This window comes from Pseudomyrmex gracilis, unplaced genomic scaffold (assembly GCF_002006095.1).
Source record: "Pseudomyrmex gracilis isolate BER0280 unplaced genomic scaffold, ASM200609v1 scaffold_126, whole genome shotgun sequence".
Classification (NCBI taxonomy): Eukaryota; Metazoa; Arthropoda; class Insecta; order Hymenoptera; family Formicidae; genus Pseudomyrmex; species Pseudomyrmex gracilis.
In genome coordinates, this window is record NW_018020710.1 from 349492 (window position 1) to 375444 (window position 25953).

At 41.7% G+C, this 25953-nt stretch overlaps 1 protein-coding gene across 1 annotated transcript in view; it reads right to left on the minus strand.

Annotated features, from left to right (window-relative positions):
- Nucleotides 1-2611, minus strand: part of LOC109856623 — a 285949-nt gene extending 283338 nt beyond the window's left edge. The window contains exon 1 of the mRNA XM_020432093.1: nt 2446-2611. The gene's annotated coding sequence lies outside the window, so the exon portion shown is untranslated. The remainder of the gene's footprint in view (nt 1-2445) is intronic.
- Nucleotides 2612-25953: the final 23342 nt, after the last annotated feature.

Below are 25953 nucleotides of genomic sequence, written 5' to 3' on the forward strand. Positions count from 1 at the left end.
TTGAAACAAAGTTGTCGGGGGCTTTCCCGGGCAAGAACTCCGGAGACACAATAACATGTTTCTGTATTATAAGCGCGCGCGCGCGCGCACGCGGAAGAAGCAGGACGGGGCCATCATCTTTGCTCCGACGAGTTTTATACACTCCTCTCTCGACGTATCGCTCTCTGAACAAGTTACGAGACGGGGGAGGGAGATATAAAGAAAGCAAGAGAGAAACGAGAACGTGCTCGTATCTGCACGCCAAATTCCTGTTTCCGGCGGACACATTTATCTCGCCGCGATTCGAGGGTTTCTTCTCCCGTAAGGCATCTCGCGAGATGCCAAGAATCCGCCTCTTTTCTTTTTCGTAACTTCCTTCATAAATACGTAATGAATTTCGCCGACAATAACGAGCGGAATGTACACTTATATTCGCACTCTTCTTTCCTTCCTCCCCATCCCGCTCGCGGCTTCAAGGGGAGAGAAAATTCAGAGCGGTAATGTCCGTCGCATCGTGCCGCGCGCGCGACGCGCCAACTATATACTTCCATATAAGGCGGAGTGAGGAAAATTATAGGTCTGTTGTATTGTGTACTTTTTTTTCCCCCCGTGGCTTTTCACGCTCGATCATTTATTTACGCAGACCCGACACCGCGATTCCACGAACCCGATCGAATTGTTCCCGAAGAAGCGACTTTTTTTTTATTATCTCAGCATCAGTTACGACGGGCTATAGCTTCGAACGCAACACGGAGCGGGTCAGTTCACGTGTGTGGCAATAAAAATAATAAGGTGTAACGTAAAAAAATATACTTGGATCGTGGATTGAGTTTTGCTTGAAACAAAAGTATTTGGAGATTTTAAGTGCGACGAGCGCAACGATTACGCGCGTTTTTCAACTCGAATACGTTTCGTAATACTTATTTCACGTGCTCTTATCAATTATTTTGCAACAATTTTTTAACTACATTCAACGTTTTTATTTGAGAGATCGATACAAGCCGATCAAAGAGATCAATTACGGTAATCAGCCTGTTTTTTTTTTTTTTTTTTTTACCAAACCCTGCCTCTTAAGGAGCGTTTTCACTTTCGTTCGAACACGTAGACCAAATTTTACGGACTTAAAAATAAAAAATAAAAATTTAAAAGTGCACACTGCACACTGTCCGAAGTTGCGGTAGAAACGCAAAAGAGAAAGTAGAAGTACAAAATAGTAAATTAATAGTTTTCCTCTCTCTCTCTCTCTCTCTCTCTCTCTCTCTCTCTCTCTCTCTCTCTCTCTCTTTCTCTCGTCTGTGTCGCTTAATGCACTACAAACATTGAACAAAGCGGGCTCTGCACTGTCTGTTAAAGAGTTAATACGGTCGACGGATCATCTTTGAGAATATAAAGAGACCCTCTCCGAAATATTAGAGGCAGTCCGTCGGTCGTCGTCTGGCATGTCGGGGGCATAAATTATACCAGAATGGAGAATGCGCCCGCACGAGTTCTCTCTTTCTCTCTCGTTTGACGACTGCTCGCTTTGTTCAATTTTTTTTTGTCGGCGTATTTCTAACATTAGATCCTCTTAAAAACGATTAATTTTTTGAAGAACGAGAACAAACGATTTCAAAGCTTGCGAACAAAAACTTTCTTTTTGATTACTCCAAACAGTTTGCGAAAAATTTATAATCAACGATGGATTTGAAGGAGTGTAAACTTACTTCGATTAGTTAAAAAGAAGAAGACAATTTTAAATAAGAGCTAAAAATTTTATCCAACGTGATCACAATAAAGTAAGCAATTTCAATAATAAATCTAATTGAAAAGAAATGAAAAAGAAACTTAAGCAGTGTTTTTAATCAGATTTAAGTTAATCAGTTCAATTAGTTCACAGGTACTACACGTTTTTACATAAATTAAGTGAAACAAGTCTCGTTGTTTACGTGTATACATATCTCGCGATACGAAAAACACGAGTTAAAAGGTAAAGATTACCTCGAACATTGGGAGGGGGAGGGTAGGGGGTTTAATTAGCGCGATCGACTAGTTAAGCAGCACTCGCGATCCGTGGGGGGTGGTTATCGAACACGCAACGTTCACGCGAATGCCTCGTGATTAGCGAGTCTAACGAGAGCTGGTTGTGCGAACGTCGCAACTGAAACCGTGGAGTTAAATTAGCGGTGTCGGCAATTTGGTCGGCGGCCAAGCGCCTAATTTACAAGCATAATAATTCAAACGCGTAATCTCTCTCCGCGAAAGTCGACGACGACGAGAATTCGCGGGAGAATTCTCTCGCTCGAGAGAAACGGGGGGGAGGGGGGAGGGGGTTGGTTGCATTCTGGGAAACGAAAGCTCCCCGCGTTGCGCCCGGAATTCACATCGCGGGGGGAAAATCGCGGATGCGCATCGCCGCGCGATGTAACGCGAGAGAATTGTCACACACACACACACACACAGCGATGAGAAAGAGGCAATTTTCCTTACTTGTACGACGAGAAAATTCGGATGAAAATTCTACTCTTGGACTCTCTCGGAGATCTGAGGTCGTAGCCACCTGCCGCTGCTTTTCCTCCGATTCCGTCACCAAGAAGAATCACCAAAAGAGAGATAAACGCGCGGGGAGAACTCTTGACAAGCGTCACGTGTCACTGAACCGCCACTTACAAAAAGTCCACACCGGCCGGTCTATCGTGTATATCCGATAGATCCTTGTCACGCGCGATTACCGCGTCCTGCCTGAGAGGGTGAGAGCCAACTCTCCGATCGCTTTCAGAACAGGTTTTCAGGACGAAAAATGTGTACGACCACTACTCGCTCCTGTCCCCTTTCGGGAGGGGGAGGCTTCGAGCTACCCGGTTTCGCGCACCCCGAGACGCCGCGAGGAGATATAACCGTGGTCGATCCGCGTGGACGCGCGCGTCTTTCCGCGTTCCTCGCGGAGGAAACACGCGTGGTTCCGCGTTCTCCGTGTCGAAGAGTTTTGCAGTCGGGATGAAAGCAAAAACCGAAAGACGGTCTACGCGATCGCGAGAGAGGGAGAGAGAGAGGAAAGACCAACGCGGCGACGGCGACGACGACGACGACGACGACGACGACGACGACGACGACGATGACGACGACGGTCGCGTGGTATCGATTCGTGGCCGTGGAAAGCCGGCGGCGAGACGGCCTAGAGAGACGCGAGAGCTTTTTCTTCGCTTTCTCTCCCTCCCTCCCCCGTGTATCTTCCTCTCCCTTCTCTCGGCGGACGATACGTTTAAATATCCGTCAGTGTTACGTGCGGACAAACGCGTGCGCTCCGTTTCGTTTCAGGGCGGTCCTCGTGTACCGGCGCGTGCACGAGGCACGCAATATCGGAGCGGCGGCTTTTGCTTTTCGTCTGGTCGCGCGTAATTACGCGCGTGTGCGTGTACGTGATTGTGTGTGTGTGGGTGTGTGTATGTTTCTGAGTGAACAGGCACAACTGATCTCAGGAATACGAATTCCTAACGGGCGCGTACGAAATATACGGAACGAATACGTCACACAGCGTGCGTACAGCTGCACGTAATACGGAAGACGAACGCGTCTCCCTCGAACGTCCGGGTCGGACTGAGCGCGGAGGGGCGCTCGACAGACCCGCGTAGTCGTTCGAGGTACCGTCTCCCCCCACCCGGAGGAGCCACGCTTCGGCTTTCCCAACCCTTGTCGCGCGACCTCCCCTCCCCGATGGCTCCGTTCGTTCTTCTACCCTACCGCGTCCAGTGCCGTATTCCGGGATGAAACTTCGGGTACTGTCATAATTAAGAAAACAGGTGTCGTAAACGTTTAGGCGCGTAGAACATTTAATTTTGTAATTGCTTGAAAACTATATATCCCAAATTTTCCAAGTGCGTGTTTGAAGAAAAAATGTAAATAAAAGAAAGGAAATCTATTTTCATCAATATTTTTCAGTATTTTTTACAAAAAAAAAGAATTATTTTTGATTAATTAGTTTGTGGATATAACAAGAGATCGGTAAAACATAATAAACTAGTTTAGAGCCTATTTGGAAAATTGTCTTTTTGACGAATCCTTCAACGAACAATTCATCATTTGATATTATTTATTAATATTAGACTTGTCTATATAATTTTCTATATTTTGATATTATATATATTTATTGTTAAAATGAGATATTCACAAAATATATTTTGATACAATTTGTAGAAATAAACGTCTATTGATTTTTTTATTTAGTACTGTTATTATGATTTATTATTGATCTGTTTATTTAGCCACTACTTTGAAATATATTTAAATAAATTGTATCATTATTTGTTTCTATGAATAAAAGACTTTGTTGTGCTTCATGTTATTTGCGAAAATAAGTAAACAATAACATTAATCGATAATATCTGATGCGCAGTAAAAGCCACAGCGCACAAACATATAAGTGCGCTTGTCTATTTGCGTGTTGCATTACTACATTATTTACTTAGGGTTAAATTATTACCCCTCGTAAAAGTTTACCCGCACGCGAGATGAAAATTTTTATAAACCCCTGTTAATATTTTTATATTCAAGTTTTTTTTATTTTTCCTTGCGATAGGCGTGAAAATTATTTTTAAAAATATATGTTTCCCCAAATTACCCACGTGCGTCATAAAAAATGTAAAATAGAAAGGACGTAAATTTCATCAAAATTTTTCTGCGGATGCGCATCTATTCATCTCTCATGTGACGCGTGCGCGTGTGTGTGTAAAACATTTTAATCTTACTTTATTAAAATTAAGATAAATTATTACTGTCTGAATTTTTTTCTCAAATAATAACTAAATTAGTTTGCAGAACCAGTTCGAGTACCAAATGTAATCGCAAAACGAGGACAATATATTGCGTTACATGATACACGTGTTGTATAAACAGTTCCAAAATTGTTTATCAAACTACATTTGTTGCGCACGAACACGTTGTAACAAACGTGTCGCAGACACAAATGCGTTATGTTTGTTTCCGGCTGCCGATGTTTCTCTATCACGGGAAAAGAGACGATGAGCGACGATATGAAAAAGATATCGAGACGACTAGCCAAGCATCTTCCGTCTCCGCGCGCTGTTACACACAAAAATAACGTTAGCCCCTCCCGTCCGCGAAACTATAGTCCATTCTCGACATACCTGATCGCACTCCGCTTTTTCGGGCCAGGTATGCTTTGCCGCGCGATTTCATAAAGGTTCTCGAAGAGAGCATGTCTCGAATGCTGTCGACCGCATCCCTCGAAGAGCAACAAGAGATACCAAAAATCATCCGTCTGTGTTGCTAACGTCTATCTCTCCTTGGTATTTTGTAAGAAAATTCACGGAACTTTTTTGAGTCAAATTGCGCTGTCCAACGGACACAAGACGCCGAGAAATGTGTGTAAAGAATATTTTACAAGTCGCATTTTACGAGCAACTCGAGCGACGCAAACACGCACACGTTGAAATAACATCAATATTCAGAGTCGTATGTGTATTACATCAATCATGTGTGTCTTACACGCGTGTCCGTGCTAGTTATCAGTTGTAATCGAATATATTTCTCTTTTTCTTCGTTCCTTTTTTTTTTTGTTTTTTCTTCACACTCCTGACGCGCGCGTCATTTCACATCGCTAATGTACGGCAGAATTAAATCGAATCTCCTGAGCTGAGACTAGGTATCTGCCGGGAACAGAAGAGTCGAGATCCGTAAACAGCTGAAACTTCACCGACAGCCCGAGCGTTCCGTTTCAGCGCAAAGTGCTAATTTAGTTTATGGTCCAGCGACATTTGTCTCAGAAACAGAAACGGCTATTCGCTCGGCGCGGAAACGGCGCGCGCGGAGCTCTCTTTCCGCGTCATTCGCCAAGATTGAAAACACGGAATTACTTGTTGGCGGATGGCAAGGGAAAGAGAGAGAGAAAGAGAGAGAGAGAGCGTGCTTCTCCCCTCGGATGCTTGGATGGGCGGTGGGCGCTAAAAAATGGTAATCCGATCGTTTCCACAGCGCACCGTCGACGCTTTACCGCGGATACGCGGAAACCCACCCTAAACCCTAAACCGGGAGAGAGAGACCCCTCCTTTTCTCTACCAGTCGACCCTGTCCTCCATATTCTTTCGCAGATCCTTTTATCAGTTTTCCCCAAGAATACGATGAAAAGGGACGAGGAACCCTCCGCCGAATAGTAAAATATTTCACGTTAGAGAAACCTCTTCTCCTTCCTCTCTTTCTTGAAAAAACCCGAGCGCATATCTTATATCGCGGAAGCACTCAACAAGGAATTTAATTCAATCACTCACAATCCAAATGTCGATACGAAGGCCTCGGACACGCATTATATTTTGGCAGTATTTTTTTTTTTTTACTCTTCCCGTGTCGTTTATCCTGAAGAGACTGTCTTCTCCCATGGGCCATCTTTCCGTTAAAAGATTTCTTTTTTATTTAAATTAAACACACATGTATAAACCCCAAAGCAACATGTAAATGATACATGATATCGTAAAAACAAAAGAGATAAAATAATATTTCGTCCAATTTGAAGGAAATGTTTAGTCTTAATTGGCTGAAAAATAGAAACTGAGAAAAGCAACTGTAAAAAAAAAAAACAAACAAAAAATCAATTTTTTGTACGTGCAACTTTAAAGATTTCGTTCGAGACGCGAAGAAAACCTCATGGATTTTTTCTCGAGCTTCTCTCATTCATCCGTTTAAGAGCGCTCGGGCGTGGGCGGCTTCGTTTCTTGTACTTCAACAACGATCTTTGGCGGAACGAAGATTGTTGCTGACGCAGACTCGCGTGGAGGGTTTTCGGGCGCCGTTTGCTCCGTTCTCACCGCAACGCGAGTTACGGATAATAACAGCGGCCTATCCGGTAGCCACACCGGAGTCAAACCGCAACCCATCGGCATACGCCGCACGTACCGTAGATATAATACGTGTGTGTAGGTGTGTGCGCGTATGTGTGTGTGTGTGTGTGTGTAAGTGCACGCCAGCGCATGCGGATTTCCGTACATAGTGAAGAGAGAGAGAGAAAGAGAGAGAGAGAGAGAGAGAGAGAGAGAGAAGTTAGCGAGGGTGCGCGCGTGCACCTGCGCACACCGTGGTACTTCACGTACGTACTCGAAAGGGTGAAAACTGCACACGCGATGTTACCTATACGGAGGGGTACAGTTCTCTCTACTCCACTCGACGGGTGCACACGGACCGGTTAATGCGCGCCCGAAAACTAGCGTGTAAATCCAAAGCCGCGTAAATCAAAAGCGCGCCGAACAAGAACCGCTCGTATTGCGAGCGGCAAAATCGGTTCTCGCTTTGTGCGAATTTGATTTACAAGCTAGTTCGCGGGAATGCATTAACCGCGGCGTATCGAGAACTGTCTGCAGGTGCTTGATACACGGCGATGGCGGACGCGGTCCTGAGAATGTAAAGGTCGGTGTAAAACGCGCGCGCGCGCGCGCGCGATCGACAGGATGCGGGATTGCATTAGAAAACATCGTTCTAGAGAACAAGAATGAACAACTGGACCGACCATCTCGACAAAGAATCCATCCGCGAAACGCGTAAAACGCGTCCGTTTTATTTGCGAAACGTGTAAACTCTATGAAATATTAACACGTGGTACGATATATTTACATGTACGAGTTTTTTAGAAAATTATTTAATGACTTATAAGTATATTTCATATTCTTAGCATGTATATATATATATATATATATATGTATATAAAATTAATAAAACAAATTCTGACCTTTTGCAATCTTTATTTGTTTTCATCAGTTTGAATTCTTAATTGCGCAAAGTAAACGAAAAGAATACTGAAGAAACATCACTTTGTTATTTAACTAATTTTATTTATGTCCTGTCAGTTCAGTGACCTAAATAGAGTCGGCAGCGAAACAGTTATTTGCTGAATAACTTTATTTAATGTTCAAACGAAAGATGTTAGGAATTAAATATAAACAATGCAGCGCGCGAAGCGGAGATAAAAGTTGTCAGGTTTTACAAGAGTAATTTGCAAGTGTGTTTACATTAATATTGAAATGTATAAGTTTATTTTTTTACTGATAATAAATATTTTTGCGCGTTCACGGACATCGCACAACTCGGGGAGACGTTAACAACAAAATGTATTATAAAATATATTATTTTTCTTTTCTACAAACATTGTAGAAAAGAACATAAAACTCAGAATCACAAACTCGAACGAAAAAAAAACTGTGACACTGAAAGAGAAGCCAAAGTTAATTTAACAATGTATCTCGTCTCTCTCGTAATTGTCTGAAAAAAACAAAATCGAGATTTTCTTTTACACGCCTTGTCGTTTCTGAACTAAAAATTTTTTAATTATTAGGTTTCTTTGTTTTTTGATAAACGCAATTGATCTCGGCAATCAAAATTTGCGAATGAGGAAAGTTGAGCCACGCGCGCAACTCGTCAAGAACGTGTGCGCACGTAACTTGCAGCGTTCCGCGGATACGCGGTGCGAGCGAAAATGCGTTATCTTGCGACATTGCCGTGCCAATCTGCGGCTCTTGCGTGTCTGTAAACGTGCCTTTAACACACACGCCACATAGCGTGAATATGTAAAGGTATGTCTGAACGACGCGGCCTTTTAACCGTTTGTCGCATGTGTGTCGCGTTGCGCGATGCAATATAGTTTTAGTCGCCGCCCGCATACTGATTTTGTTCGCCATCGATACAAATCGCAGCTGTGTATCTTAACGCGTAACATTGTACAATTCGCGCACAATTGTCTGCCGCTGCAGGTAGAAATTTTCCCGAGCAAAATTCTCGGAGGAAAAATAATGTGTTATATCCCAAGCCAGATTTATATACACGGATCATTCCCATTCAAATTCGGTGAAGTACAATACATTTTCCACTGACCTGTCGGATATCTTCTCGTTCGTCGTAACAAACGCCTTTTAACATTGATACACGCGCAAACGGCTTACGTGTAAACATGTTTTATACCAAAGAAATACCATTTTTCGCTTGGCGCGAAAGATTTACTTCGTACACAATTCTCACCGCGCTAAGTGTTACGTATGACTTTAGATCTGTCTGTTTAAACGTAAAATTTTCTCCTCGCGCAGCGCGAACAAAACAAATTGAACTGTTATCTGTCGATATCGATAGCGATATGTGATGCAGCGTATGAAGTCGAGGAAAAATATAACGGACGCGAAACATATTTTTTTGTTTTTTTTTTACTAAGAACAATTGCGAAATTAAACAATATTATATTGATTTCGAGATGCAACGAGATCGCACGCGACATAAATTACGTTTCTTTTTTTTTTACTTTTTATTTTTACGCGTGTTACAAACTCACTTTATATAAAAACTGTATTTTTATCGTCCTTAATGAAGGGGAGTAATTTTCGTGTCGGTGCTATTGAGAAATCTGATCTCCTCGATATTACGCGACTTTAACGTCCCCGCAGCAAAGAGTATGTTGACAATACCGTGTGTGTGCACAATGCGCCTATCTGCAGCACACGCGTAATGTCATTTGCAAAATACATACGCCGTACACACGTACGTACGTATATATATCCCCGCACGAACCTCTCAATGCAACATCGATGCCCCCGATACAGGCGTAAGACGAAATGGACAACATTACCTACGCGAGTGGATTGTGTACGTATCAATCTGTCCCTACATATCTAGCTACAGAACAGGGGAAGAGAGAGGATAACGCTTCGCCGTTGAATTATTGGTAAATATCTTTCCCTTTGTCGCTTTTCCCATTTTGTAATTTGAGCTAGTATCGCCATTTTCTCGACTAAATCCGCGGACGGTAGTCAAGTTGATCCCTCATTTTGAATGCTGTGTAAATAATATACATATATATACGCGTGTGTGCGCGCACACACACGCAGTGTTTTCACTTCTATTAGATTTTCTGTTATTTTTCATGACGTGCAACCAAAGACGTAACCGCGATTAGAGCTTTCTATATATCTCGCATCCGTTATTGTTATTCGTTATATTATATTTTCCGTTAACATCACACGTGTTTTACGCTACTGGCGGTAAAATGTTATCTAGCAATTAACACGCGTTCGAACAATATTCAATTAAACTTGAATATTCGTCGATTTAATCCAGTTTTCCTAAATAACAAACAAGCCAAACAAAGAAAACGTGAAAAAATCGGTATCGAGACGCATTGTCACATTGCGTGTATATCTTCAACACGCGTGAATGCGTGTATAGTCACGTATTATTACACGTTATGCATAAAACATATCGGTCAATCGCGCGTCAATAATTTGATTATCGAACGAATGAAATTCTGTAATCAATTAGTGGAATATCACAAAGTGCTTTTCGGGAAGAGTCAATGCGCGACGACAAAAGAATTTATAACACCGTATGTTTGAGACTGCAGTTTTTTTTTTTTTTTTTTTAAACAATTTCCACATATCTATGGAAACAAAGTTTCTTGCGCATTCTCTATCGGAAAACGATCTATATAATAATTGCGTAATTATGTACGCAATTATTTTGATGCATTTGTAAAATTAACAAAAATCAAAATAAAAAGTACCCCTTTGTATGTCTGTACACGAAAAAAAGGGTCTACACAAAGTGTGGGAGATCCGAGCTTGACTTGTGGCCGAAATATTTTTTTTCGCAATAAATTTTTTAAATTCCGTACAAAAATTGAATATTTTTTACACATAAAATGCAAATCGAGTATCTAATTCGAATTTCATGTGTGTATTAATTTACACGTGTAAAAATATACGCGCACGTACATACATTCGGCGTATAGACTCGTATTGACCTTAGATCTGAGTTCGATAAAAATCTATCTATCTTTTTATCACTCTTATCTCCTTTCGGACCTTACCGAAATTATTTTCCGACATCTCGGTCGGCGGAAAACGTTTCCTCGTTGTCACATTGTGCGCGTGACATAATCGTAGCTTGTTGTTTAACCACCGCGGTCGAAGATACGGGCAAGTGCATCGGTGTAGTATAGAACCGGAGCGCCTCGCAGCTCTTCCGCGCGCGCGCGCGCATAGGAGAAAGAGAGAAACGATTATAAACTTTTGGATTGAAACGAGAAGGAAGGGAACCACACAGAGAGGGAGGCAGAGAGGAGCAAGAGCGAGGAGGAGCAGCACTCTGCTGTTCCGCGACTTGGGTAAACGTGCGCGTATGTATACTCACGCATAACGAGGTCGTTCGGAAGGTAGCATATCCCATTAATGCCATTGTAAAAGAAGGGGGAGGATAACACGAGGTTGTGGAAGCTCGTAGAGAGAAGCATTCACATCGTCATCTCTCGCGCGATCTTCGGGGAGCAGACAACTCTCGGTGTAAACTTCTTAAGGAGAAGAGATGGCTCATAGGAAGGCGCGGAGAAGGGCGGGCGCGAAGAAGCAATACTTTCATAAAGAACGACTGCAGATACATCACGGGAGAATATTTCTCTAGATATTGGAAACTTCTATTTAGCAGGGAGATGGAAATGATGCGTTTTCCAACGGGGCCGGGAGTCTTGTCTGCTCAAGATGAAGATCACTCCGTTACCGGCATTAATGGATATGTAGATATTCATGGAATATTTTATACGCTTGTTTTTTTTTATTTTGTTGAAAAGAAGGGGGAAAACAAAATTATATTATATCCGACATCACACACATACACTTCGGAAATCGATATGATGACAAAAACGAGAATCCTTGTATCTTCGGTAAATAACAATCGCGGGATATTTTAATAGAACGCTTATAATAACAATATGAGCTACACGAGCGAAATAATCTCAGATGCTGAGACGCGAGTCGCGAATTTTGTTTTGAGCGTATTCAAGCTGGCAACGCGCTGGCGTCGTCTTCTAAATGTCTTTAAGAATCAAGAATTTCGCGTCGTGCGCGAAAGACAAAAGTGTCGTCAAGCGAGAGAGAGAGAGAGAGAGAAAGAGAGAGAGATAGGAAGGAAGAGAGGAGAAGAGAGGAGTAAACTGCATCAGCGACCTTGAGTAGCGTGTTAATTTACACCGTAATTCACCGCCTGCATCAGCGCCTCTTCCGCCTCCTCGTCCACCAAATTGCAAAACTTTCTTATGCCACTGCGCGAGGCAGAGAATTAGTTTCTCGTTAACGAAGTTTACGTTCACACTTAGACGGGGTGAGGCCCCCTGTGCACACCAGCCGGGCTCTCCACACCGCGGACGTATTTATGGCGGTGCGCACGCAGGACACGCATTAATACCGAAAGCTTTCTACTCAAAATAAGGCCGTGGGACTCCCTTCGTGCGTAGCACACACGCGAAAGAGAGCTCTTTTTCCCTCTCTTCCCGCTCTTCCTTTTTTTTTTCTATCTAACCTCTCCGCACCCGATCCTTATACCGAGCCTTTTTTTTTTTTTTTTTTTTTTTCACTAACGTAACGGCGACGGGATAAGCGTCGAAAATATGGATGGGGAGGGTAAACACGAGGCGTCGTTAACACCTGCTCCATCCCGTCGGAATTATCCGCGCCCTTACGCCGACCGGGCGAAAGTGACGGCGACGGGAATAGCCGAAACATCGCGCATTCCCACCACGACCCTCTCTGTTGACAATGGAATTTCGAGAAGAGGAGAGAGACCTTTCGTCGTCTCTCTGACAATGACGATGTAAAATTCAAACGCCTACGCCCCAGACGCGCCGACAGAACGCACGTCATCGATTTATTTTAGGAATAATATTGTATTAATACGAACGCGTATCTTTATGAGAGTTCAATCGATCTTTTTTGAAAATTGTCTCGATACAAATATTGAAAACTTTGCGATTAAAAATAATAACTTTAATATAAACCGCAAGAAAACGCGAGCATTTTTCCGTATTAAAGATTTTTTGCGACCTTGCATCAGAGATGACAAACTCTTGTGCATAATTATAATTAATTATTTATACACAGCTTTCACTTTTAAATTCTCCAAGTTCTTGGATGTCGCGCGTTAAGTGCCCTACATCGGATCCCTGGAGGACCCCCCGACGGTATCAAATTAAAAAAAATAATATTTCATAATATTAACACATATTAAGTGTTGCGCTGATTTTAGTCGATTTTCCGTCAGGTGGCGCGTGTACAACCTAGAGTGTCGGTTCACGAAACGAAAAGTTCAGCGTTACACACACACACACAGTCCCCGGGACCGGCTGCGTGTAAGCGCTTAACGCGTTGAGATATCGGTAAAAAAAAATATTTAAAAAAATGTAAAAAAATAACAAAAAAGGCGTAGAAAAGCTGTAAATAATCATAAAGGATGTGTTTGGATGGCCAATAAGAGCTTAAACACAGGTAGTAATGTGTGAAATAAATTTTGTCATACGATCAAGATCTTAAGAAACATGTGAAAGTCATTTGACAATGTAACTTTGTTGTTAATTATTATAAGTTTTTATTAATTTTTATTTTCTCAAAACCATGTCTTAATGTATTTATCCTGTCACGTATTTTCCATACAGGATTTTTTATCTGAAGATGATCCAAAGCTAGGATCGAAACGTAATTCACAAGGAATAAAATTTCATAAAAGAAAAATTTATGTTTAAGCTCTTATTGGCCATCCAAACACATCCTTTGTAAAAAAATAAATATTACAATAATGGAAAACAAAACGTTATTAGTTTTCTTTATCGAAAAGATAATTATAAAATCGTACAAGGGATTGAAATAATCTCGCGCTGATAATGAAAAAAGCTCGAGGAACAACTGAAAATACCGAAAGATATATATATCTATGATTTACCTCTTGTATCGCAAAAATCCACGTGTTTCAATTTATCCATTACATTGACCCCTTCGATGCTCCTCGATGCACTCGCGCGATGCGCTGCACAATCACACTCGCGAGAGAGAGAGAGAGTAACGCGAAACGCGCGCGCGTAAACTCGCAAACAAAATTCCGTCAAGCCGGCGAAACGCGATCAACAACACCGTTTCGCGGATAAACCGAAGACACACTGGCGCGCGCGCGAGCGCGCGATCGCGATCGCGATCGCGCGCAAACTGATCAATACGTCAAAACAATCGCGTGTGGATTTACTCGGGCTCTCACCGACACTCGATTACACACACGATGAATGTCGAGCGCGCATTGTAAACGATTCTAACGACGCGCGAACCGACAACGATCCGGGGAAAGCGCGCGAGCGATATCGCTCTCTCGTATGTATATAGATAGCAGAAGGACGCGCGTTTCGATCTCTCGCCCCGAGATTGATTGATCGCACACTGGAACGATCGAATCCCCCGCGCTACTCGTTCGACACTCTCGACTTGTCACTCGCTCTCGAACAGCGTGAAAATGCCGAGAATCGACGCGCGCGCGCGGGCGCGCGAACGTTCGTTCGTTCGTTCGGTTGGCCCGATCGTAGCGGGCGCGAACATGGCCGAACGTGAGAATCGCCGTCGATCGTCACAAAGCGGGATTCACCTATGTCAATTAATCCGTCCGACGTTCGGCCTCTTGATGCTCTTCTCGACGCTTCTCGTTGCTTCTCAACGCTCCGAACGTTGGATGGTACTCGGAATGTTGGTCGCATCGACGCGAATTCGCGCGAACAAAGTGCAGACTCGAAAACGCGTCGGAAATAAAAAAAAAAAAAAAAGCAACGGAACACACACACGGTGAGCGCGCAAATGATCGTAAGACATATACTGATTAACGGTACGCGCGTGAATTGATTAATACACATCGTAACGCGATCGCTCTCGATAAATAACTCGGCGAACTTCCAAACTTCGTTCTCGTAAACTGAAATTCCGTTCCGAGACAAACAAAAAATATGAACGTAAACACGCGCGCGGCGTAAACAAATTACGGCGCGAATAACAAGTACGCGTAGCGGACGACGGCGAACTGACGGCGTCCATTAAAAAAATTCTCGATCACGTGACGCGTTTTATTTCAAGCGCGCATGTATATACTATTACACGATACATATAGTATATATATAGTATGCACATCAGAGAAATATATTCTTCTATACATATAACCTCTGCAATTATTTTTCAATGATATTGATATATTCAATATTACGCAAATAAAAACGATATACCGTCTCATTGTGTATAAAAACGTTATAAAGTGAGAAAATATTCTATTCTCTCAATATCTGAATAATATTTGTTTTGCGATGAGTTGCACAAAAATTCTCAATTTATATATACGCAATATAACAAATTCGGAAGTAACGTGGCAACAAAATTTATTCGCGAATCGCGATATTGTTTTTTTCCACGCGATTAAAGATGATTGGACTCGTCTGTTCGACACGCACGTTGTTTATAAAATTGTTGTTTGTAAAAATTGAAGAACGTTCAATTAAATTCAATTGATGCGGGGAAAGGGGAAAAAGAAAGTGTAGAGGCTGCGCAAACTGACACAGCACAAACGCGCGCAACGCGCGTGAGTTTTTCTGTGGATTTTGTTTATGTATAATATAACGAACACTTTCATTATCGTCTATTCGCACTCGCGTCGCGGTAACATTGCGCGATTGTTTTGTATCTCTCTCTTGTCTTTTGCAGCGCGGAGAAAGTGTTTTATATTGAAGACGTCGGACAATCGAACGATGGACAACGTGTGCAATATGACGATTACAGTGTCTTTAAATGTTGCAACGTACAGGAAAAGAAAAATAAGAAAAAAAATGACACGCCATTTGGTAAATTCGATTTTTATTTTCTTTACTAAAATCTTTACTTGCACGGTTTGATCGAAAGTGAGGAACATATTAGGTCTACCGGAAAGTTCTGTCCGTTTTTGGAATAAAACAAAATACAAATTTTTCTTACCGTCAATAAACTTTATTAAATAATATAATTGCCATTATTATTAATGATTTCTTGCCAGCGTGAGGGCAATTTGTATATCCCATTGTTGAAAAATTAAGAAAAATTTTTTATTTTGTTTTATTCCAAAAACGGACAGAACTTTCCGGTAGACCTATAATATATATATGTATGTATATAAATAGACTTTCAATGTAATTAACAATATACATAAAAGTAAGATATATTGTTAATTGCGATAATTGTTGTTTAACGCGCTAATTAATTTTTAATAATTCTTGTTTTATCTAATTTAAACGATTGATGATTTCGCGAGACAATGATATGCGAAGTTTTGGCGCCGCATATGTCAAATTGTATTCGTGTGTACATGTCAAACTCGACATTAGCACCTTTAGAATTAGGTCACGAATTTGCTTTGCATCCACGATCGTTCATTAGTAATACACTATCGCATTATACCGTTTCTCGTTAAACGAGCTCGTTACTAACTCACTAAAATATTTCTAGTTGATATGCCGAGTGTAAATGATAATGACATTGTTACCAGTCGCTGTTAATCAATCCCATAATTGACTAATTTGCCGAGATTGATGACGGTGTTAGCAAATTGCCTGATTAAATGCATACGGTAACACAGAAATTGGAGGAAAGCGGGAGGATGAATATATAATTACTACACGATTAAAAGAGTGGTTATATATATATGTTAAAGTAATTTGTCGAGAAGATAAATATCCCTGAAAAATATCCTTTGCGTTGTTTTAATTAAATTAGGGTTTTCTTGGTGTAATATAGCGCGCTTGTGCGTCAATTCGAAGAATGGGGGAAAAGCGCACACCCTTCCACACTCACAGAAAGATCCGTTTTAGCAAACGGCGCGAAAACTGCTGAGGATTAAGGGGATTCGTTGTGTAATATGTTTCTTCGCCGCGTTGAAAATTGCGTAATTTTAGGTATTTTTGGTGAGAATCGATGCCGCCTTTGACGGCGGACGGTCGCGACTTTGCGTCTCGTTTAATCCGCGTTGGGGGGGGAAAAAAAAAAGTCGCTTCACATCGCTAATAACAATGGGCGGTTACCATAACTTTGTCCATTGGTTTGTAAAATCTAGGCTATTGAAATATACGATCTCACACATCGTTTTTCGATAAAATTTTCAGAACGTCGTCATTCGATAAAACAAACGATTCAAAGGGATCGCTCAAGCATTCTACCTCCATTTAAAGAGCACTTAGCTGTTACAAAGCGTTTCCTGGTCCGTTCTTGCGATTACAGCACGAAATTATGTCTCTCTTTCTCTCTCTCTCTCTCTCTCTCTCTTTTGGATGAATGCGAATAATAAGCGCGACGTTCGCCTGTTTTTCAATCGAGCCGTACGTAAAACGACGAATCCTTTGTTTCACGTTCCTTCTAACTTCCGGATCTAGTCGAGACCCAATAAGCAAAATTACAACCATTCATCCGACAGCATGAGCATAATGTCCCATCATGTTGAATCGTAGATTTAATCCCCCCCCCCCGTGGGTTTTGCCCGTGGGTTTATTACGAAGCGATTTTCCTCCCCAACTAAAAGTCGACGATTTCACAGAAAACCATTTTTCTATTATACACACAGTTTTTGTGTTTAAGAGCAGATACTATATAATGGATAGAGAATTCATCGGTTAACGCGTTTTCTCGATATAATCGTATTACGTATCCGGGAAGAAAAAACTCAATCGAAATCGACTTCAATTTTAAGTATTTAAATCTGGTTAAATCTTTAAGAGAAAAAAAGAAAAAGAAAAAGAGAGAGAGAGAGAGAGAGAGAAAAAGAGACGGAAATTATTTATGTTCGAAATTTTGAAGAACTAAAATGAGCTCTGATTTAGTTCTTAACGACTTTCCTTCACAAACCGAAGCTGCAATTGAACGAAGATTTTAATTAAGCAAAGTGGATGTAGATTCGCATCTCCTAATTACGTCTCCTCGTAAACTAAGTATTCTTCGAGTCACGCCATTCACTATACTCGTGTAGCTGTAACTTTCGCCGAGGACTGTATAAACTTAAAATAATCTATTTGCCTTTTGTGCGCCGCGGCCGTTTAGCGGTGCCGTTTTAACGTGGAACTGATAGAGGAACGTTTTCATCCCTCCCCCGGTCTTTCTCCTGGAAAACGGGAAAAGACGAAAATTTCGCTTCGCTGCGCGTTCTCTTATTTCTCTTCTCTAAGTCTTCCGGGAGAAGAAGATCCCCCGTCGACGCGGCGGCGGCGGCGGTGGTGGTCGGCGTCGCGCGTCGAAGATATAAGAAACCCGCACAGCTATGTGAATCCGTGTGACAAAGATGGTATACCGCAGGATAGCCATTGTGAACTGGCTGTCTCCGAACTGACTGTCGCACTGCAGACAGAGTGACGGAAGTAAAAGTGCTTCTCAAGTGGCGCGCCTTGGCCCGGGTTCATTAGTAAACTGAAGTACCGTACAGTGCTGCGCGTGCTAAGAGTCTTTTGTGCGCGAGGGTGCGCCATTCGCGATAACTCTCCTCCCTTACATCCCTCTTTTGCGTCGCGCGTCGTCATCCTTCTACGCTGAGTACGCACGCTTTCTTCTTCTTCGTTGTGCCTTTCGCGCACAAAATTTCAGATAATTCTCTCGCGAGTGTGCAAAATCTATCCGTATATCGGGGGAAGAGCGCGACGAGACCAAAGGAATTGACTGAATTGTGAAAACATTTTTTTTTTTTTGTTTTTTTTTTTACATCTGTTCTATTTTCGCGCGATATGCGCGAATCAAATCGAGTTTGTTATCTAAATTCATTTTAATCACCTCGATGCGCAAATTTGTACGTTAACTTTGTCAAAATTTTGTAATAAGACTGTGCGCGCGCGTATACGCGTGCCAATTCGTTTGCTCGGCTGTGAAGTAGACTGTAAATATAATATATATATATATATAGCGATAATTGTGTTGAGAGAGAGAGTTTCTCTCTCGCGAATTTTACGCCGTTCCGGCGAATGCGCGCGCACACATTTGCAAAAACAATATTAACTTGGAAAAAGCATTTTCCGAAACCGATAATAACTTTACTCATTTAAAAATGATGGCCGGTAGAAATCCAATATACGTCGAATGGGGGGGAAAACAATTCCGGGAATGTGTGCCTGAATAGAGAAATAATTACTACGAAATTACGGAGCGGATGGCACATCGACGACAATGCCGTCGTTGTGACGAAGCTGAACAATTAATATTGCATTGCGCGTCGGCTCGGCGGTTTTGAAAGGGCGAAAAAGGGCGGAATATGACGGGGGACACGCGCGCGCGCGAGGGTTGGTCCACCATACGTTTTCGTTCGTATCTCTCTACGTACGCGTCGTCCCGCCGTTTGAACGCCGCCGTTTGTATTGTACGTCATCGATAGGTCGGTACATACCATATAAGAATGCCATTATACCGTCGCACGCTTTGTGAGGCAGGTTTAGATTTCCGAAACTTGCATCGAAACAGAATTGTTTGCCGAAAGTATGTACCTACGTTCCAAAGTATGTGTATTAATTGCCGCCTTCCGCGAGTAATTTACTTCCCCCGTCGTCGCGTTCCCTTTGTCTCGATCAGTTATCAATATACACTTCCTTCCCCCATAGAATTTAATCTTGTTGCCCGCAAAGTTTGAAGGCGCATGTATCGACGCAATAATCCCAAGCTGACGGCTAATCTCTAAAACACATTTGCGTGAAGATGTTTCACGATTAATTAATTGCTCGATACGCGTAGACGAGAGAAAAACAGAAGAGAGAACGGAACTAAATGTTTTTTAAGTACAGATTTAATTTTTTAATTATCAAAGGGAAATATTTGAGATTGCTCTCTTCTACATTGTTATAATATTACAGAGCTTTTTTTGTGTGTGTGTGTGTGTGTGTTATTAAAACTTGAATATGTTAGATACGCTTTTGATTCAAAGCCCTAAGGTCTGAATGAAGAGATGTGTGCGTGTGGGCTCAGTGTACCAAAAATCTACATTCTTCTTTTCCACACACACACGCGCGCGCGCGCGCATTTTGTTCATTTCTAATTATAGTTTATTAGACTTGGGATTCATTTCACCTCGGCACAGCGAGCATGATTGTTTCTCTGTGCGCGCGGCAACTGTAATTGCCGAGGAAAATCGGGTTAACGTGGCAACGAGACCGCGACACGAAGTATATATAGTGTAACGGCGCGCGGCGCGCTTGGTAATTATTAGTCGAACAGGAGAGATAATCAGCCGCGAACGTACGACGAGCGTACTTAACCCAGTTAACTCTTTCATAATTCGTTGCCACACCGCGCGTCAGAGTTCAACGAGTTTACGAGGACGGTTTTTGCGAAGCGCAATTTGTAGCGGAGTGACACGTTTTATGCGCGCTTCGCGCCGTTGGTTTGCTCCAACCGCGCGAATCAATTACAAGAACAATCAGAAATTATAATTTTTTTTAAACCTCGCACAGTTTTCTTTCTCGAATGCTTGCCTTTATTTCAAATAACGTTGCGTTGCGATACTTCTCCACATAATGGTGAAAAAATAAATCAAACGCTCGTATTGTGGAAACAAAAATTAAATCAAAAGGTCAAATTCGAGCACATTAAAGCGTTTTTTATATTGTAATGTTAATAGATTAATTAAAACATCCTTTCAATGTGCTCGAATTCGACCTTCTGATTTAATTTTTGTTTTCTCCACATAAAATTTAGTGTATTAATTGTACTTATTATTTTTGATAAAATAATCTGTGTATGTGTGTGTTTGTAGTATCTTCTTTATATTTGGTATATAGATTTTTTTTATTTAAACAAATTGATTTTTATCTTTGCGGATACGGATTTTTCTTTCGCTGTTTTTCAGGTATTGTTTGTTCGCTCGTTATCTGTTTTGCTGTTCAAATTCGACTTGCAATTCTCTTATTGCATAAACAATCGGAGATTCTGAGTGGAAGAAAACGCTCCATCTGTTTCAGAAAACGCGTCGGTCGCGCAAAACAATAACTTACACTCTCTCGTTGTTTTGCGTGTGAATTTTTAATCACGCGCGTTGTTATATCTAAGAATAATCGGATCTAAAATATAATTTCAGTTTTGTTTTTTTTTTTTTTTACGTACGTATGTATACAGCTAATATTTTGAACAATCATGAAATTTAACCGACAGATAAAACACCGATATTTGTCATTTCGCGTCGTCGGTCGGTCGTGCGCGTGAATGAGAGAGTTGAGTGTAATATATTTAAAATATGTCCTGACAAAATTTGTTCAACGCGTTATTGTGTTCACATATGGTAAATACTAACGATAAATTCCAATAAAATTTATTGGCCACTTGGCGATATCAAATCAACGTCAGCCATTGATGCGGCACGAGCATGATCCCAAACATATATTGCGGCCAAAATAATATTTAAACTTACGAATTATACCGCAGACATGCACAGATACATATTTAAACTTGTAACAAATGAACACACATAAACATATAATACTTAACTTTATTCACCAAGTCAAATATTCTGCAAATTAGCGATCTGAATGATCATATTTGTCATTTTTAATCACATTATAGTTCGGCAAAACAACGCTAATTTATTGTGCGATTACGTCGTTGTTATATATCTAAAAAAAAAAACATTTATCAGAGATTGCTTTTTCACGCTATTTAAATGCTGATTGGCCGACAACGTAATTGGTCGCGTTTCGACCTATTTATTAAGCGTATGCAGAGAAAATGTACGTTCGACTCTGATTGTTTGAAAATCGAGTTAACGGCACGGCCGGACAGAACGGTCGCGTGCGTCCCTATATATATATATATATATATATATATATGTACATCGAAATAATAAAACGGTCATGAAACAATCAGCCACTGTAACGATCAACGATGCGGCGATGCGTTACCGCTGTTTCCAATCATTATCGGCTGTCCGCACCGGGCGCGTCCGCGATCGGCTAATTTCGGCAAAACGCGGACGCAAATTCCCCCCAGACTCAATTTCGTCGCCTGGGAATCAGTTTTCTCTCTCTCAAGCTTTTCCTGGGCAATTTTCGCCCGCACACTGCGAATCTCATAAAACTTTAAATTACGCATTGGCAAATGTAGCGTGGTTCGATTTCGAAAGTGCGATTGCCGGGACTAAATGTTTAATTTCGACTAAATCAAATTGCGTATTCCGTTTGAAGACACAAAACCCAAGCGTGCGTCGTATCGAATTGTTTATATACTCTCTCTAACATTAGTTTTACAGCGATGAATTGCGATGAAACCAACCGATGAAGCGTGTGTGCCATTGTAGATTCACATGTTTGGGCGCGCTATATACAAAACGAAAATTTAAAGTTGATAAACTATATAAGGGAAATATTTTTAAATTTTGTTTTTTGATAAATTTCTTTGCGCTCTTTGCTTTAGTTTAATTAATCGAATCTTTTTTCTTTGACGTTCTTAAATAATTCTTTGGGGCTCGGTTTTTTTTTTGTTTTAATTTTGCGAAAAAAATTCCACGTGTGTGCGCATTTACTGTGCACTTTAATCGGCGCGTCCTTTTTTTAAGCGAGAGAATTCCGTGATACTCTTTCGAGTGCGGAGAGCGGTTTACACACTGACGAAAATCGATGTGGTCGTCAAACGTAACGCCGCGTCGCACCGGTGGCTTCGTTGTTACATAAACCAAAATTGACTCAGCGGCCCATCATGGAAACACAAAGCAGCGGTCGTGCACTCGCGCGCTCGCGAACGCCACGCGACTCCTCGTTTCATGAATCTTTCATCGCGATCGGAATTTAAGATTTTTCCTCCGCAGCGTGCCAAGGCCCGGAATGGAAACTGGAATCGCGCGGGGGATCAAAGGTACGAGAGACTTCGAAGGAAGAAGCCTTGACCTCGATCGCGAGTGTACAAGAGAGGCGAGTTTCTCTACTCTGAGTTAACGCTGGTTGCCGGTGTGAGAGAAAAGGACGAGATAAAGAAAGAGAGAGAGAGAAAAAGAGAAGTGGATGGTGGTAAAGGAATGACGGGAGAAAGGGGAGAAAAGACCGAGGAGAGATTCTAGGCGTACGAGATTATGTAAATTGGCCTGGGTCGCACTCGAACCGCGGTAAAGACGCATTTTCGAGGTAAGTTGGTAGACGTCGGGAAGTGTCGCGCGCGACTCGTAAAGGGCGCGTATGTGAAGAAACGGAATCCTTTGGAAAATATTTCCTCGGCTGTTATCGAGTGGCGGAACCCCGCGTTTCACAAGAAATCCGCGTTGCCCCTTTGTCATTCTATGCGCGTTTAGATAGAATCTATATGCGCGCGATGCGCGATTTCGCGACTCTCGCGCGTAAAAAACTTATCGTTATTATCCGAACTCTGATCGGCTGTGTTTCAAATTGTATTGAGAATCGAGGAAACTGAAAATATACAACTTATTACGATTTATTTGGAAAGAATTTGAAAAAAATTGGAAAAGTGTAAACGTTCCAAACTTGAGATATTATTATACTTTTTCATCTCCAAGATAGCGCAATGATACAATTGAAAAAATCGCGTTCGGAAATTAAAATTTTCTCGTTACAGAATATTTCACAAAAAAATTACGCGGACGTGTTCGCGCGAGGACGAGGAGTTTTGCGGAAAATCTTTCGGCCGAACTCCACGTGACACCTGCGGGAGGTTTTTCTGAGATAATTCTTGCTGGGATCTTCAACAGCGCGCCGCGCGTAAAACGTACCGTTTAAACCCTGCCGAGTTGATCCCCGGTGTGTGAACTCCGTGGAAAAAGAGGTTGGCGCAGATGTCCGAGAGAGTGTAAAGAGCGATTTCGTCGTCTTGCGTTCGCGTTATATGTAACAGTGTGTCGGACCACGGTAATATCGCCTCTTTTCTCTCGTAATTTATGGGGGGACGCGTCTAAAGTACGCGCTCACGACAGGTCCAACCGGTTTAATTTTGTTCGATGAAAAATTTTCACACACGCGTGATGCGACAAAATTTCACAAATTTCTTTTTTAAACCGCACGTGTCTTTAGCATATTCAAATTTTTTTTATTGTTATCTGTAACAAACGCGTTAGTTCGATGATTCCATTCTTCTGCGCGTGTGATATATTTAGTTATATTTCAATACGTAACAGAAACTTATAAACGCGATAATGATATTTAATATTATTATTTATATTTTATTTTTATTAATTTGTTATTATATTATTAAATTTATTTTTAAATAATATTTAAATTATTTCTGAAGCGAAAATAGACTTGTTGTAACTGGTGCGTCAATTCTTCGGTGCGGCATCGATATTTTCACTTGCGATAAACAAACACAATTATCACACATTTTTTTGCAAAGAAATTATCGCACATTTCGTGCAAAATGTGTAAGCGGATATTTTGCGTAATTATTCTTTCGCTTTGCTTTAATGCTTAAATTCGCCAGAAAAATGTTTCTCTTTCCTTTTAAGCAAGGAAGAATTGTAAAAAAGGCGCGCTTATGCATTGTTTCTGAAAGATCATGGGAAATTTAATCTGTTTCATTGTTTTATCATTCCGGCCTTCTTTTGTTATTATTCTTTCTGCTCTAACTCGGCTGTCTTTGTTTTAATCAGAACATTTTAATAATAAAAAGAGAGTGCTCTTTTCAAAATTTATATCATATTAATTTTTGCTTCATTATTTGTGATTTTAGTTTTCTCGGTGGTCTCACGCGCGCGGATCGTCTTCTATAAATAATCTAAGTAAATTTCACACTCTTCGAAACTACGTGTATCAAAAAGAGAGATTTTAGCTCTTTCGAGTTTTTATTTTTTCTTCATATATTTTTACTCGTCGTGTAATCTGTTCGTTATATTCTTTCTAAAATGACATACGCGAAATTTTGATGAGATTTATGTTTTTAGGTCAATTGCACACATTTGCGCTCGAAATAAAAGCGCGAATTTAACCGAAAAAACGTCACCGCGCGTTCCCCCAACGAGGATCTTTCTTTCTCGTGCGCGCGCGCGCGCGCGCACACGAATTTGTGCCCGCATTACGTTAAATAATTCAACGAATTCTGACTAAACATTAAGCTGTCCGCGACACGTCCTCTCGATCCGCTATACGCAGTCGCATCGAGCGTAACGTCGGACGAGAGCGACGCTTGATGACGCGGCCGGTCGGAGAAAGCGAGACACGGGATCATCGCGTCGAAATTGCTTTTGAATTATGCGCCGCGGCTAATGCAGCGCGCTACCGCATTTAAAACATAATCCGCGAAAGAGGAGAGCATCGTCGGTGGTCTTTACATGTAAACGTCCGCGATGCTTTGTGCGCTTCTGCCTCTTGTGTGTGTGTGTGCGCGCGCGCATTTTCGCGTCTTCACAAAAGAGAAAACGAGGAGTAAGATATAAAAAAACAAGGGAAGCAAATAAGAGTATCAATAAATCTCTAGCGTAAAACTTCGCAGCGCGATATTTTTTTCACGGGACAGACACGGATAACATCGAAATGCCTAATTTCGACGAAATACCGAGAAGAAAACGAACCGAACAATCCGAGAGGAACGCGAACGAACATGAGAAAGCGCAAGATCGCAAATGCAAAGCGTAAGTCGTAAAAATTAAATTCTCCGTTTGGAAGAAAGATTTTGCGCGCTTTCTATTTATGAAAAGAATTGCCGAAACTTTGGAATAAAGACAGAGAATGCGCGTGTGTAGCCCAAGCTCGGGATAAAGATCGATAAAAGGAAACTTTTTTCGCGTTCTCACAATCGAAGAACGAATTGCACGAAGCACCGTTGTAATATCGTGCCGTCGCGCGCGCGCGCTGAACGTCTCATGTCCGAAGCAAGAAAGTCCATGATGTTGAAAGTTCTCTCGAGCTTGTGTGATTCGCTCTCTCCGCCACCGAGCTCTTCAATTATGAAACACACAAGCGCTTGGACGGGGGGCAGAGCAGTCCGTTTGAAAACGCGGTGCTGGAAAATCGGTCGGCCGGAACGAGTCGCGGGACGCGATAAGCATCGTTGCACAGTGGCAGTTCGCCGGTAACGTGCTCAAGACGAAGAGCATTGTTTCCTTATCGAATCGCAAATCGCATGGAAGGCACGAGCGCCAAAAGATGACGTATACATGATTGGCATGTTTGATATCGGTTTTCATATCGCGAAACGCGCTTTACAAAGAAACGGGCGCAAACACGAGCCGACCTTTCCGTTCGAGGACACACCG